This window comes from Pristiophorus japonicus, unplaced genomic scaffold (assembly GCF_044704955.1).
Source record: "Pristiophorus japonicus isolate sPriJap1 unplaced genomic scaffold, sPriJap1.hap1 HAP1_SCAFFOLD_523, whole genome shotgun sequence".
NCBI classification, from domain to species: domain Eukaryota; kingdom Metazoa; phylum Chordata; class Chondrichthyes; family Pristiophoridae; genus Pristiophorus; species Pristiophorus japonicus.
Window position 1 is genome coordinate 222,733 of NW_027254430.1, and position 12,526 is coordinate 235,258.

The 12,526-nt window shown below is 51.2% G+C and overlaps 2 non-coding genes across 2 annotated transcripts; one reads left to right on the forward strand and one right to left on the reverse strand.

Moving 5' to 3' along the window:
* Nucleotides 1-699: 699 nt before the first annotated feature.
* trnat-ugu (transfer RNA threonine (anticodon UGU)) lies at nt 700-775 on the forward strand. Its single transcript has one exon. It is a non-coding gene; the product is annotated as a tRNA-Thr (tRNA).
* A 4,631-nt stretch (nt 776-5,406) lies between these two features.
* trnat-agu (transfer RNA threonine (anticodon AGU)) lies at nt 5,407-5,479 on the reverse strand. Its single transcript has one exon. It is a non-coding gene; the product is annotated as a tRNA-Thr (tRNA).
* Between the last annotated feature and the right edge of the window lie 7,047 nt (nt 5,480-12,526).

The window sequence follows — 12,526 nt, forward strand, 5'->3', positions numbered from 1 at the left end:
CCCCTTCCCCTCTCTCCCCTTCCATCCCTTATTCCCCCCTTCCCCACTCTCTCTCTCAACTTCCCCCTCTTTCTCATTCCTTCCAGCTCTCTCTCTCTCCTTCCACTCTCTCTTTTCCCTTCCCCGCTCTTTCCTGCTCCTTCCCCTGTCGCTCCCAGCACAGGTGGCACCATAGCTCAGGGGTTAGAGCACTGGTCTTGTAAACCAGAGATCCTGAGTTCAAATTTCCCAGGAACCCACTCTAAATTAGCTCAGTATTTAAATTCACTCTCAATTAACTTCAATCCTGTCTCTCCCCTTCCAAATATCACCCTTTCTACTCCGCTTCCCCTCCCTCCTCCTCTCTCTTTCTTTTCAGATTCTCCCCTGCTCCCTCTCTCTAACCTTCCTTTCTCTCTCCCCTGCCTCCTCCCTCTCTCGACTTCCCATCTCTCTCCCCTCCCCCTCTCGCTCTCTCCCATTCCCCTCTGGCTGATTCCTTCCCATTCCCTCTCCCACTCATTCCCCTCTCTCCCGCCTTTTACAACTTCCAAGCACTAATCTCTCTCACAGAGCCGGCACAGACACGATGGGCCGAATGGCCCTCCTTGTGTGCTGTAAGATTCTGTCAATGTTCAGGGATGAATCACCGAGAATGATTATTCGGGCCCCACCTCCTTGTTAACAATAGTAAGATGTAAACATGAGCTGGTGTTACAGGTGGCTCCATAGCTCAGGGGTTAGAGCACTGGTCTTGTAAACCAGGGGTCGTGAGTTCAAATCTCACTGGCCGACTCAAAATTAGTTCAGCAATTTAAATTCACCATCAATTAACAAGGGGTTTAAATTATAAATATTAAACAGCTCTGAGACTGACCCTGGAACAACAGGATCTTCTTGACTCTCTGTCCCTTTCCAAATCTCTCTCTCTTCCCCATCAAGACCCATTCTACATCTTTTTTCCCCATCGCTCACACATTCCCCTCTCCCCCCTTCCCCCTCCCTCGCCTTGTCCTCTTTCCTTCCCCTCTCTCTCTCCCCTTCCCCTCCCTCTCACTCCTTCCCCCTCTCTCCCCTTCCCCTCTCTCTCCCTCCTTCCACTCTCTCTTTTCCCTTCCCATCTCTTTCCTGCTCCTTCCCCTGTCTAGTTCAAAGCAGGTAGATCCATAGCTCAGGGGTTAGAGCACTGGTCTAGTAAACCAGGGGTAGTGGGTTCAAATCTCACTGGGGCCTACTCAAAATTAGTTCAGTATTTAAATTAGCAAGGGCTTTAATTGTAAATATGGGTCAAATACTTTATTTGGATGGAGAGTGACAGAGTTAATTCAGAGATGAGGGGCTTGAAGTTCAGGAAAGATAACTTTGATGGTGTGAGATGTGAATAGACTGGCCAGTGATCCTCAAAGGGTTGATATTGGATTGACAATGGCAAACATTTAAAGATCACATGGATGAACTCCAACAATTACACATCCCTGTCTGGAGTAAAAATAAAATGGGGAATGTGGCTCACAAGGGAAATGAAGGATAGTGTTAAATCCAAGAAAGAGGTATATAAATTTGCCAGAAAAAGCAGCAAACCTGAGGACTGGGAGAATTTTGTAACACAGCAGAGGAGGACAAAGGGTTTAACCAGGAGGGGGAAAATAGAGTATGAGAGGAAGCTTGCAGACAACATAAAAACTGACTGCAAAAGCTTCTAAAAAGATTAGTGACGACAAACATAGATCCCTTGCAGTCAGATTCAGGTCAATTTATAATGGGGAACAAAGAAATGGCGGACCAGTTAAACAAATACTTTGGTTCTGTCTTCACGAAGGAAGACACAAATAAGTTTCCGGAAGTACTAGGAGACTGGGGGGGGGGGTCCAGTGAGAAGGGGGAACTGAAGGATATCCGTATTAGGTGGGAACTTGTGTTCGGGAAATTGATGGGATTGGAGGCTGATAAATCCCCGGGGCCTGATAGTCTGCATCCCAGAGTACTTAAGGAAGTGGCCCTCAAAATAGTGGATGCATTGGTGATCATTTTCCAACAGTCTATTGACTCTGGATCAGTTCCTATGGACTGGAGGGTAACTAATGTGATGCCGCTGTTTAAAAAAGGAGGGAGAGAGAAAGCGGGTAATTATAGACCGGTTAGCCTGACATCGGTAGTGGGGAAAATGATGGAGTCAATTATTAAACATGAAAAAGCAGCACATTTGGAAAGCAGTGACAGGATCGATCCAAGTCAGCATGGGTTTATGAAAGGGAAATCATGCCAGACAAATCTTCTCGAATTTTTTGAGGATGTAACTCGTAGAGTGGACAAGGGAGAACCAGTGGATGTGGTGTATTTGGACTTTCAAAAGGCTTTTGACAAGGTTCCACACAAGAGATTAGTGTGCAAAATTAAAGCACATGGTATTGGGGGTAATGTATTGATAGAGAACTGGTTGGCAGACAGGAAGCAAAGAATCGGGATAAACAGGTCGTTTTCAGAGTGGCAGGCAGTGACTAGTGGGGTGCCGCAGGGCTCAGTGCTGGGACCCCAGCTATTTACAATATACATTAATGATTTGGATGAGGGAATTGAGTGTAATATCTCCAACTGGGTGGCAGTGTGAGCTGTGGGGAGGACACTAAAAGTGTGTTGGGTGACTTGGACAGGTTAGGTGAGTGGGCAAATGCATGGCAGATGCAGTATAATGTGGATAAATGTGAGGTTATCCACTTTGGTGGCAAAAACATGAAGGCAGAATATTATCTGAATGGCGGCAGATTAGGAAAAGAGGAGGTGCAACGAGACCTGGGTGTCATGGTTCATCAGTCATTGAAAGTTGGCATGCAGGTACAGCATTTTTCTCTGCCCTCCCCATCACTGTTATGTTCAGAATAAATCCACGGGACCGTATCGTGAGCTGAAACTATTGTGACCTTGGTCTCTTTATTGAGACCCCAGAGTGGGGAAGCAGCATGGTGGATCACCTTATGTACCTGCTTGTCCCAGGTGCACAAGTGACCCTTAGGCCTCCCACAGGTGTGCCCCCTAGTGGCAAGTCTGACATATTGGTGAGGTTTAGGTGCATACATAACATCACTCCCCCCCCCCGCCCACCCTCCAAAGGCTGATGTACCAGTTATTTGCAAGTTGAGGCGATATGACGCCCTGTGTCCCCGGGTCGATCACCTGATTTGAATTCCTGGCCTGGGTGAGTTGGTCGGAACGTTGCTGCCCGGCCGAGTGCCTGGTGTGATGGGACAGACGTGGCCAGGTCCTTTCACAATGGTGGCCTGCTTATCGATAGTTTGCAGTCTGGTCTGGTCCAAACGCTTTCTGCGTTTGCTCAGTACATGGTTTCACAACCAAACACTCCATTTTCATCACACACACACACACACTCCATTCCCCTCTTTGTCTCACACAGTGCTCTCGGCCCCATCTGGGGGCCCTGAATATTGTCCACGTCACTTATTCTGATGTGGCGTGGAGGGGGGCCGTACGATCGTGGTGCATTCTCTGCTGACAGCAGACGGAAGGCTCGGTCCTGAGCGACTCTGTCCGGTGACTGCGTAGCAACCCGGGACAGCCGGGGTCTGTAGGGAGTCTACCGCGACACGTGTGGTGCTCGGCTTGGTGATCTGGGCTGCCCGCTGCGGACTATTGTCGCTGACCCTAAGGCCTGGAGAGCCCAGGATGGGCCGATACGGCCCTGAGACTTTCAGTGGTAGCGGGAGGCCGTGTGGTCCCCCGTGGATCCTGGGACGTAGTACGGAGGTTCCCGCACCACCGACTGTGTGTAGCCTCCCTGCCTTTCTTTGTAACACGTTGCAGGGTTTGTCCCACAGGGGGGGGGGCAATCTGATGGGATGAGCATTAAGTCTTTGCGACGGATAAGCTGCAACACTCCCGTCTGGCGGTTCGCCGTGAGCAGGCGGTAATGTGGTAACACATCACTTGCTACAAGTACTTTGTCAGATACATATACGACCGGTTGTTGTTTGCCCGCTACTTTGGCTTGTTTTAACGTACCCCCGACCCCATATGATAGTACACCATTGGCCGTGAAAGAACGCTCACATGGGTTCCACAGTGCAAACAACTTATTGGAACATAGTGGGTTCCTGGCCTTCTCAGCGCCCCCCCCTTTACCTTTGCCCCAAACCCAGTGGCCTTCCTCGCTGGCCAACACATGCCTCTGTTCCGTTGCGGCCACATCCCGTGGTCTGGACGTTTCTCTCGACCCGTGGTCTGGACGCTTCTCTCGACTGCCGCCATCTTCCTCCCCAGGGATTCCCGCCTCTGGCGTCGGGAAGACACATTCGGATGGTTTCGGCCGGAGCCCCGCTCCGCTTGGTCGACCTGGAGCCTCTTCCGTCGCCGCCAAGAGGTCGTCGGCTTCGGGTGCTGGGTACCCTCCGTCTGTAACCGCTGCTCGGTTGATCTTCGCCTCCTGGTGGTCGCGATGAGCGGCCTGTGCCTCGGGGGTCTGCAAATGGATCTGCACCTCTCCCCCCTTCCCCCTCTCTCTCTCCCCTTCCCCCTCTCCCCCTTCCCCCTCTCTCTCTCCCCTTATCCCTCTCTCCTCTTCCCCCTCTCTCCCCTTCCCCCTCTCCCCCTTCCCCACTCTCTCTCTCCCCTTCCCTCTCTCCCCTTCCCCCTCTCTCTCTCCCCTTCCCCCTCTCCCCCCTTCCCCGTCTCTCCCCCCTTCCCCCTCTCTCCCCTTCCCCCTCTCTCCCCTCCCCCCACTCTCCTCTCACTCCTTCAGGAGCAGGCCATTGGGAAAAGCATAATTGGGTCAGGCAGAGCCAGCATGGATTTATGAAGGGGAAGTCATGTTTGACTAATTTGCTGGAATTCTTTGAGGATGTAACCAACAGGGTGGATAAAGGGGAACTCATTTTAAGAGTGGAAGCAAGTCTTCCTCGATTCCGAGGGACTGCCTCTTGCAATGTCTGTCAGCTTGTAATGTTTGTAGCTCCACATTGAGGATGTGGACGTATTGTGTACTGCAAGTGCAGAGTTAATAATAAACAGAATTCGGCGGGTTTCCGGAGACTTCCGAGAGTGCTGCGCGCCACGTTAGGAAGCTGTGTGTGCTGTGCCCTGTGAATATATCACACCGATGCTGATGATGTTAGAGACAAAGAGTGAGAGAGAAAGAGAAAGTCAGGTTGAGAGATTGAGTGAGAAGGAAAAAGAGTAAGGGAGAGGCAGAATCCCATTCGGCCCATCGTATCCACGCCGATCGGCCAAGAGCAACCCAGCCTCATCCCACTTTCCAGCTCGAGGTCTGTGGGTTGCAGCACTTCAAGTTCTTTTTAAATGTGGTCATCTTTTAACGTGGACAAAAAGGTTCCAGGGTCAGTCTGGGAGCTGTTTAATATTTATAGTTAAAGCTCCTGTTAATTGACAGTGAATTGAAGTTATAATCCAATTGTGAGTAGGCCCCAGTGAGATTTGAACCCACGACCCCTGGTTTACTAGACCAGTGCTCTAACCCCTGAGCTATGGAACCACCTGCCCTGGGTTGTGGGTCATTCCCCAGTTAGTGCTGTGTGTTTGAAGAATGAGGAGGGGTCAGTGAAACGCTCAGATTGTGTCTCATCCCCCAGACTCCTGCCTCCGTCTCTTCAATATTCGCCTCTCAACATCGATATATCGGGTCTTTCACGTAGTAAAACATCCCAAGGCAACTCAGTCACACTCTGCCTCAATCTCTCTGTCTCTCTGTCTCTGGCTCTCTCTCTCACTCCTGCTCCTATTTCTTGTGTTGTTATGATTGTTCAGGGATGAATCACCCAGTCTCAGAGCCACCCGTATATAACCCGATATTTCACACTTCCTGCTTTATTCCCAGGATGTGATGAAGGGGAAAATGAACCAGTTGGGGTTTTTACACATAATGCATCCCTCAGCGATGTGTTTGACCCCTGATAGATAGACAGATAGATAGATAGACAGACAGATAGATAGATGGACAGACAGACAGATAGACAGATAGATAGATAGATAGATAGACAGACAGATAGATAGATAGATAGACAGATAGATAGAACAAAACAGAGATTGATACACAGCACTAACTGGGGAATGACCCACATGCCAAAACAGGTAGCTCCAAAGCTCAGGGGTTAAAGCCCTGGTTTGGTAAACCAGGGGTTGTGAGTTTAAATCTCAGTGGGGCCTACTCAAAATTAGCTCAGTATTTAAACTCACTGTCAATTAACAAGTGTCTTAATAATAAATATTAAACAGCTCTGTAACCAACCCAGAAACAACAGACTCCTATTTGCCCCCTTCACCAATCTTTCTCACTCCTTTATTCTTCTCTCTATCTCTCCGCTTCTGCCTTTCCCTTCATTCTCACTTTCTATTTCCCCCCCTCTCATTGCCAGTCGCTCTGTCTCTCTCTCTGCCCTTTACATCTCTCTCTCTCTCTTTCTGTCTCTCTCTGTCTCTGCCATTCGGCCCCTCGAGCCTGTTAGAGAGGGTGCAGAAAATATTTACCAGCATTTGTAGGATCTTGCGGAGACATCGTTGGTGGTATTTCTCCAGCGACTTGAGCTGTCCGCTGTACATGGTCCATGTCTCTGAGCCATACAGGAGGGCGGCTATTACTACAGCCCTGTAGACCATGAGCTGGGTGGTAGGTTTGAGGGCCTGGTCTTCAAACACTCTTTTCCTCAGGCGGCCGAAGGCTGCACTGGCGCACTGGAGGCGGTGTTGGATCTGGTGGTCAATGCCTGCCCTTGTTGATAGGAGGCTCCCGAGGTTTGGGAAATGGTCCACGTTGTCCAGGGCCACGCGTGGATCTTGATGACTGGGGGGCAGTGCTGTGCGGCGAGGACAATTTGGTGGAGGACCTTTGTCTCACGGATGTTTAGTGTAAGGCCCGAGCTCTCGTACGCCTCAGTAAATACATTGACTATATCCTGGAGTTCAGCCTCTGAATGTGCGCAGACTCAGGTGTCGTCTGCGTACTGTAGCTCGACGACAGAGGTTGTGGTGGTCTTGGTGATCATCGATTCCATTCATGCCGCTTCAAAGGATACGTTTGCAAGGGCTGTGTAACAATGGGACACCTCCAACGTATGTGCAGGCGAGCTGCAAACCCTGCTAATCCTGCAAACCATCATGTTGCAGAGGAGGACAGATCCACGGCGCAACACGATGAACCAGAGCCTCAGACCGAGGAGGCAGAGGCTCCAAATCTTTCTCTGCCCTCCCCATCTACACAACCTGTTCTACATTTTTATCTTGTTTTCCCCATCTCTCACTCATTCCCCTCTCTCACCCTCTGCCTTCTCCCCTTTCTCCTCCCTCTCTCTCTCCCCTTCCCGCTCTTACACACTCGTTACCCTCTCTCTTGTTCCTTCCCCCCTCTCTCTCACTCCTTCACTTTTCTCTCTCCCTTTCCTCTCTCCTCTTCTCGTCTCTCTTACACACTCTCTCCACTTCCAAATCCCTCTCTCCCTTCCCCATCACGACCCGTTCCACATCTTTTCACCCCTCTCTCCCTTTCCCGCTATCTCGTTTTCCCTGTCTCTCACTCATTCCCCTCTCCCTCCTTCCCCTTCCCTCACCTCACCCTCTCTCCTTCCCCCTCTCTCCCCTTCCCTCACTCACACCTTCCCCACTCGCTCCCCCTTCCACTCTCTCTCTCTCCCCGTCCCCTCCCTGTATCTCCCCTTTCCCTCCCTCTATTTCCCCTTTCCCTCTCTCTTCCTCCCTCTCTCTCCCCTTCCCCACTCTCTCCCCTTCTCCTCCCTCTCTTTCCCCTCCCCCTCTCTCCCCTTTCCCTCTCTCTTCCTCCCTCTCTCACTCCTTCCCCACTCTTTCCCCTTCCCCCTCTCTCTCACTCCTTCCCCACTCTCTCCCCTTCCCAACTCTCTCCCCTTCCTCCTCTCTCTCACTCCTTCTGTTATGTATGTAAACCTGTAATTACCATGTCTAACCACCAGAGGGCTTATCCCCCGGAGTCCAAAGGGAGCCCACACTCCCTTGGGAGCACCTGTATATAAGGAGTCCACACAGGCTGGAGAGGCACTCTGAGATCTGCACTAAAGGACTACGGTCACACTTACTTTGAGCTTGCAGCATCTAGTCTGACACTTTTTTCAAGACATAACAACAGGCGACGAGATACAGATGACGAACCCCAATGCAACAATGCGGAGAACTGTGAGCATCCTGGAGAAATTTTCGAAGGGAAACCTTCGTGGAACGACTTGAGCAATACTTCGTGGCCAACGAGCTGGAAGGAGAAACGAACACTGCCAAACCAAGGGCGATCCTCCTCACCGTTTGTGGGCCATCAACATATGGCCTCATGAAAATCCTGCTCGCTACAACGAAACCCACAGACAAGTCCCACTCACCCATCACCCCCTGTGCTCACTGACCCGTGTCCTAACTCACATCCAGTCCCGCTCACCCATCACCCCCTGTGCTCACTGCCCCGTGTCCTAACTCACACCCAGTCCCGCTCACCCATCACCCGCTGTGCTCGCTGCCCCGGTGTCCTAACTCGCACCCAGTCCCGCTCACCCATCACCCCCTGTGCTCGCTGCCCCCGTGTCCTAACTCGCACTGAGTCCCGCTCACCTATCACCCGCTGTGCTCACTGCCCCGTGTCCTAACTCGCACCGAGTCCCACTCACCCATCACCCCCTGTGCTCACTGCCCCGTGTCCTAACTCACACCCAGTCCCACTCACCCATCACCCCCTGTGCTCGCTGCCCCGTGTCCTAACTCGCACCGAGTCCCACTCACCCATCACCCCCTGTGCTCACTGCCCCGTGTCCTAACTCGCACCAAGTCCCGCTCACCCATCACCCCCTGTGCTCGCTGCCCCGTGTCCTAACTCGCACCGAGTCCCACTCACCCATCACCCCCTGTGCTCACTGCCCCGTGTCCTAACTCGCACCGAGTCCCACTCACCCATCACCCCCTGTGCTCACTGCCCCGTGTCCTAACTCGCACCGAGTCCCACTCACCCATCACCCTCTGTGCTCACTGACCTGTGTCCAAACTCGCACCCAGTCCCACTCACCGATCTCCCCCTGTGCTCGCTGCCCTACATTGGCTCCCGGTTAAGCAATGCCTCGATTTCAAAATTCTCATCCTTGTTTACAAATCCCTCCATGGCCCTCGCCCCTCCCTATGTCTGTAATCTCCTCCAGCCGCACAACCCTCCCTATCTCTGTAACTTCCCACAACCCTCCCTATCTCTGTAACCTCCTCCAGCCCCACAACCCTCCCTATCTCTGTAACTTCCCACAACCCTCCCTATCTCTGTAACCTCCTCCAGCTCCTACATCCCTCCCTATCTCTGTAACCCCACAATCATTGAATGGCGGAGCAGGCTCAAGGGGCTAGATGGCCTACTCCTGTTCCTAATTCTTATGTCCTTATGTCTGCACTCCTCTAATTCTGCCCTCCTGACCATCCATGATTATAATCGCTCCACCATCGGTGGCCGTGCCTTCTGTTGCCTGGGCCCCAAGCTCTGGAACTTCCTCCCTAAACCACTCCACCTCTCGACCTCTCTTTCCTCCTTCAAGACTCTCCTTAAAACCGACCTCTTCACCTGCGCTAATTTCTACTTTTGTGGCTCGGTGTCAAATTTCTATCCCATAATCCTCCTGTGGAGCACCTTGGGACGTTTCACTACGTTAAAGGCGCTATATAAATATACATTATTGTTGGTGTTCCCTCTGTCTCTCCTCTTCCCCGTCTCTCTCTCACTCCTTCCCCTCACTCTCCCCTTCCCTCTCTCTCACTCCTTCCCCTCACTCTCCCCTTCCCTCTCTCTCACTCCTTCACCTCACTCTCCTCTTCCCCGTCTCTCTCTCACTCCTTCCCCTCACTCTCTCTCTCACTCCTTCCCCTCACTCTTTGCTTCCCTCTCTCTCACTCCTTCCCCTCACTCTCCCCTTCCCTCTCTCTCACTCCTTCTCCTTACTCACCCTTCCCTCTCTCTCACTCCTTCCCCTCACTCTCCCCTTCCCTCTCTCTCACTCCTTCCCCTCACTCTCCCCTTCCCTCTCTCTCACTCCTTCCCCTCACTCTCCCCTTCCCTCTCTCTTCCTCTAATAGAGCCCCACCTAGTGGACTACCGATGTAATAACAACTACTGACACGCTCCTCTCTCTCTCCATCTCACACTCTCCCTCTCTCCCCTTCCCCCCCTCACTCGCTCCTTCCCTCACGCTGTCCCATTCCCCCGCTTTCTCCCCTTCCCACTCTCCGCTCCTCTCTCTCCACTCACTCCTCAATCTCTCTCCTCCCTCTCTCTCTCTCTCTCCTTTCCCTTCTGACTTTCCCCTTCCCCCTCTCTAACCCCTTCCGGCTCGAGAGACAGTGAGCGACAGAGAGAAAGTGATAGAGAGACAGAGGGAGAGAGAGAAAGAGATTGAGAGACAGAGAGATTGGGGCAGAGTGTGACTGAGTTGCCTTGGGATGTTTTACGACGTGAAAGACCTGATATATCGATGTTGAGAGGTGAATATTGAAGAGACGGAGGCAGGAGTCTGGGGGATGAGACACAATCTGAGCGTTTCACTGACCCCTCCTCATTCTTCAAACACACAGCACTAACTGGGGAATGACCCACAACCCAGGGCAGATGGCTCCATAGCTCAGGTGTAAGAGCACTGGTCCAGTAAACCAGGGGTCATGGGTTCAAATCTCACTGGGGCCTACTCAAAATTAGCTCAATGTTTAAATTTACTGTCAATTAACAAGGGCTTTAATTATAAATATTGAACAGTTCTGAGACCAACCCTGGAACAACAGACTCCTGTCTCTCTCTTCCCCATCATGACCTGTTCTCCAGCTCTCACTCATTCCCGCCTCACCCTCTCTCTCCGCTCTCCACTCTTTCGCCAACCCAGGCTCTCCACCCTCTCTCCCCTTCCCCTCACCTTTTCACTCTCCACTTCCCTCCCTCCCCTCCTTCCTCTCTCGCTCTCTTTTCCCTTTCTTTTCAGAGTCTCCCATTCTCCCTCTCTCTCCCCTTCCTTTCTCTCTCCCTTGCCTCCTCCCTCTCTTGCCTTCCCATCTCTCTCCCCTTCCCCCCTCTCCCCTTCCATCTCTTACTCTCCCCTTCCCCCTCTCTCTCACTCCTTCCATTCTCTCTTTTCCCTTCCCCTCCCTTTCCTGCTCCTTCCCCTGTCTTTTCACAAAACAGCTAGCTCCATAGCTCAGGGGTTAGAGCACTGGTCTAGTAAACCAGGGGTTGTGGGTTTAAATCTCGCTGGGACTTACTCAAAATTAGCTCAGTATTTAAGTTCACTGTCAATTAACAAGGACTTTAATTATAAAAATTGAACAGCTCAAAGACTGACCCTAAAACAATAGGCTCCCTGTGTACCCTTCCCCCTCTCTTACACTCTCTCCTCCCTTCCCATTGTAACCTTTTTTCCCCAGTCTCTCACTCATTCCTCTCTGTCACCCTCTCCCCTACCCACTCTCTGTGTCTCTTCTCCCTTTCTTTTCAGATTCTACGATAAAAACATAAGAACATAAGAAATAGGAGCAGGAGTCGGCCATACAGCCCATCGAGCCTGCTCCGCCATTTAATACCATCATGGACTCAGCTCCACTTCCCTGCCCGCCCCCTTATCACCTTATCGGTTAAGAAACTGTCTATCTCTGTCTTAAATATATTCAATGTCCCGGCTTCCACAGCTCTCTGAGGCAGAGAATTCCACAGATTTACAACCCTCTGAGAGAAGAAATTCCTCCTCATCTCAGTTTTAAATGGGCGGGCCCTTATTCGAAGACCATGCCCCCTAGTTCTAGTCTCCCCCATCGGTGGAAACATCCTCTCTGCATCCACCTTGTCGAGCCCCCTCATAATCTTATACGTTTCGATAAGATCACCTCTCCTTCTTCTGAATTCCAATGAGTAGAGGCCCAACCTCCTCAACCTTTCCTCATAAGCCAAACCCCTCATTTCCGGGATCAACCGAGTGAACTTTCTCTGAACAGCCTCCAAAGCAAGTATATCCTTCCTTAAATTCGGAGACCAAAACTGCACGCAGTACTCCAGGTGTGGCCTCACCAAAACCCTGTATAACTGGAGCCAGACTTCCCTGCTTTTATACTCCATCCCCTTTGCAATAAAGGCCAAGATACCATTGGCCTTCCTGATCACTTGCTGTACCTGCATACTAACCCTTTGTGTTTCATGTACAAGTAACCCCCAGGTCCCGCTGTACTGCGGCACTTTGCAATCTTTCTCCATTTAAATAATAACTTGCTCTTTGATTTTTTTCTGCCAAAGTGAATGACCTCACACTTTCCAACATTATACTCCATCTGACAAATTTTTGCCCACTCACTTAGCCTGTCTATGTCCTTTTGCAGATTTTTTGTGTCCTGCTCACACATTGTTTTTCCTCCCATCTTTGTATCGTCAGCAAACTTGTCTACGTTACACTCAGTCCCTTCTTCCAAGTCGTTAATATCGACTGTAAATAGTTGGGGTCCCAGCACTGATCCCTGCGGCACCCCACTAGTTACTGGTTGGTAACCAGAGAATGAACCTGTTGTGTTC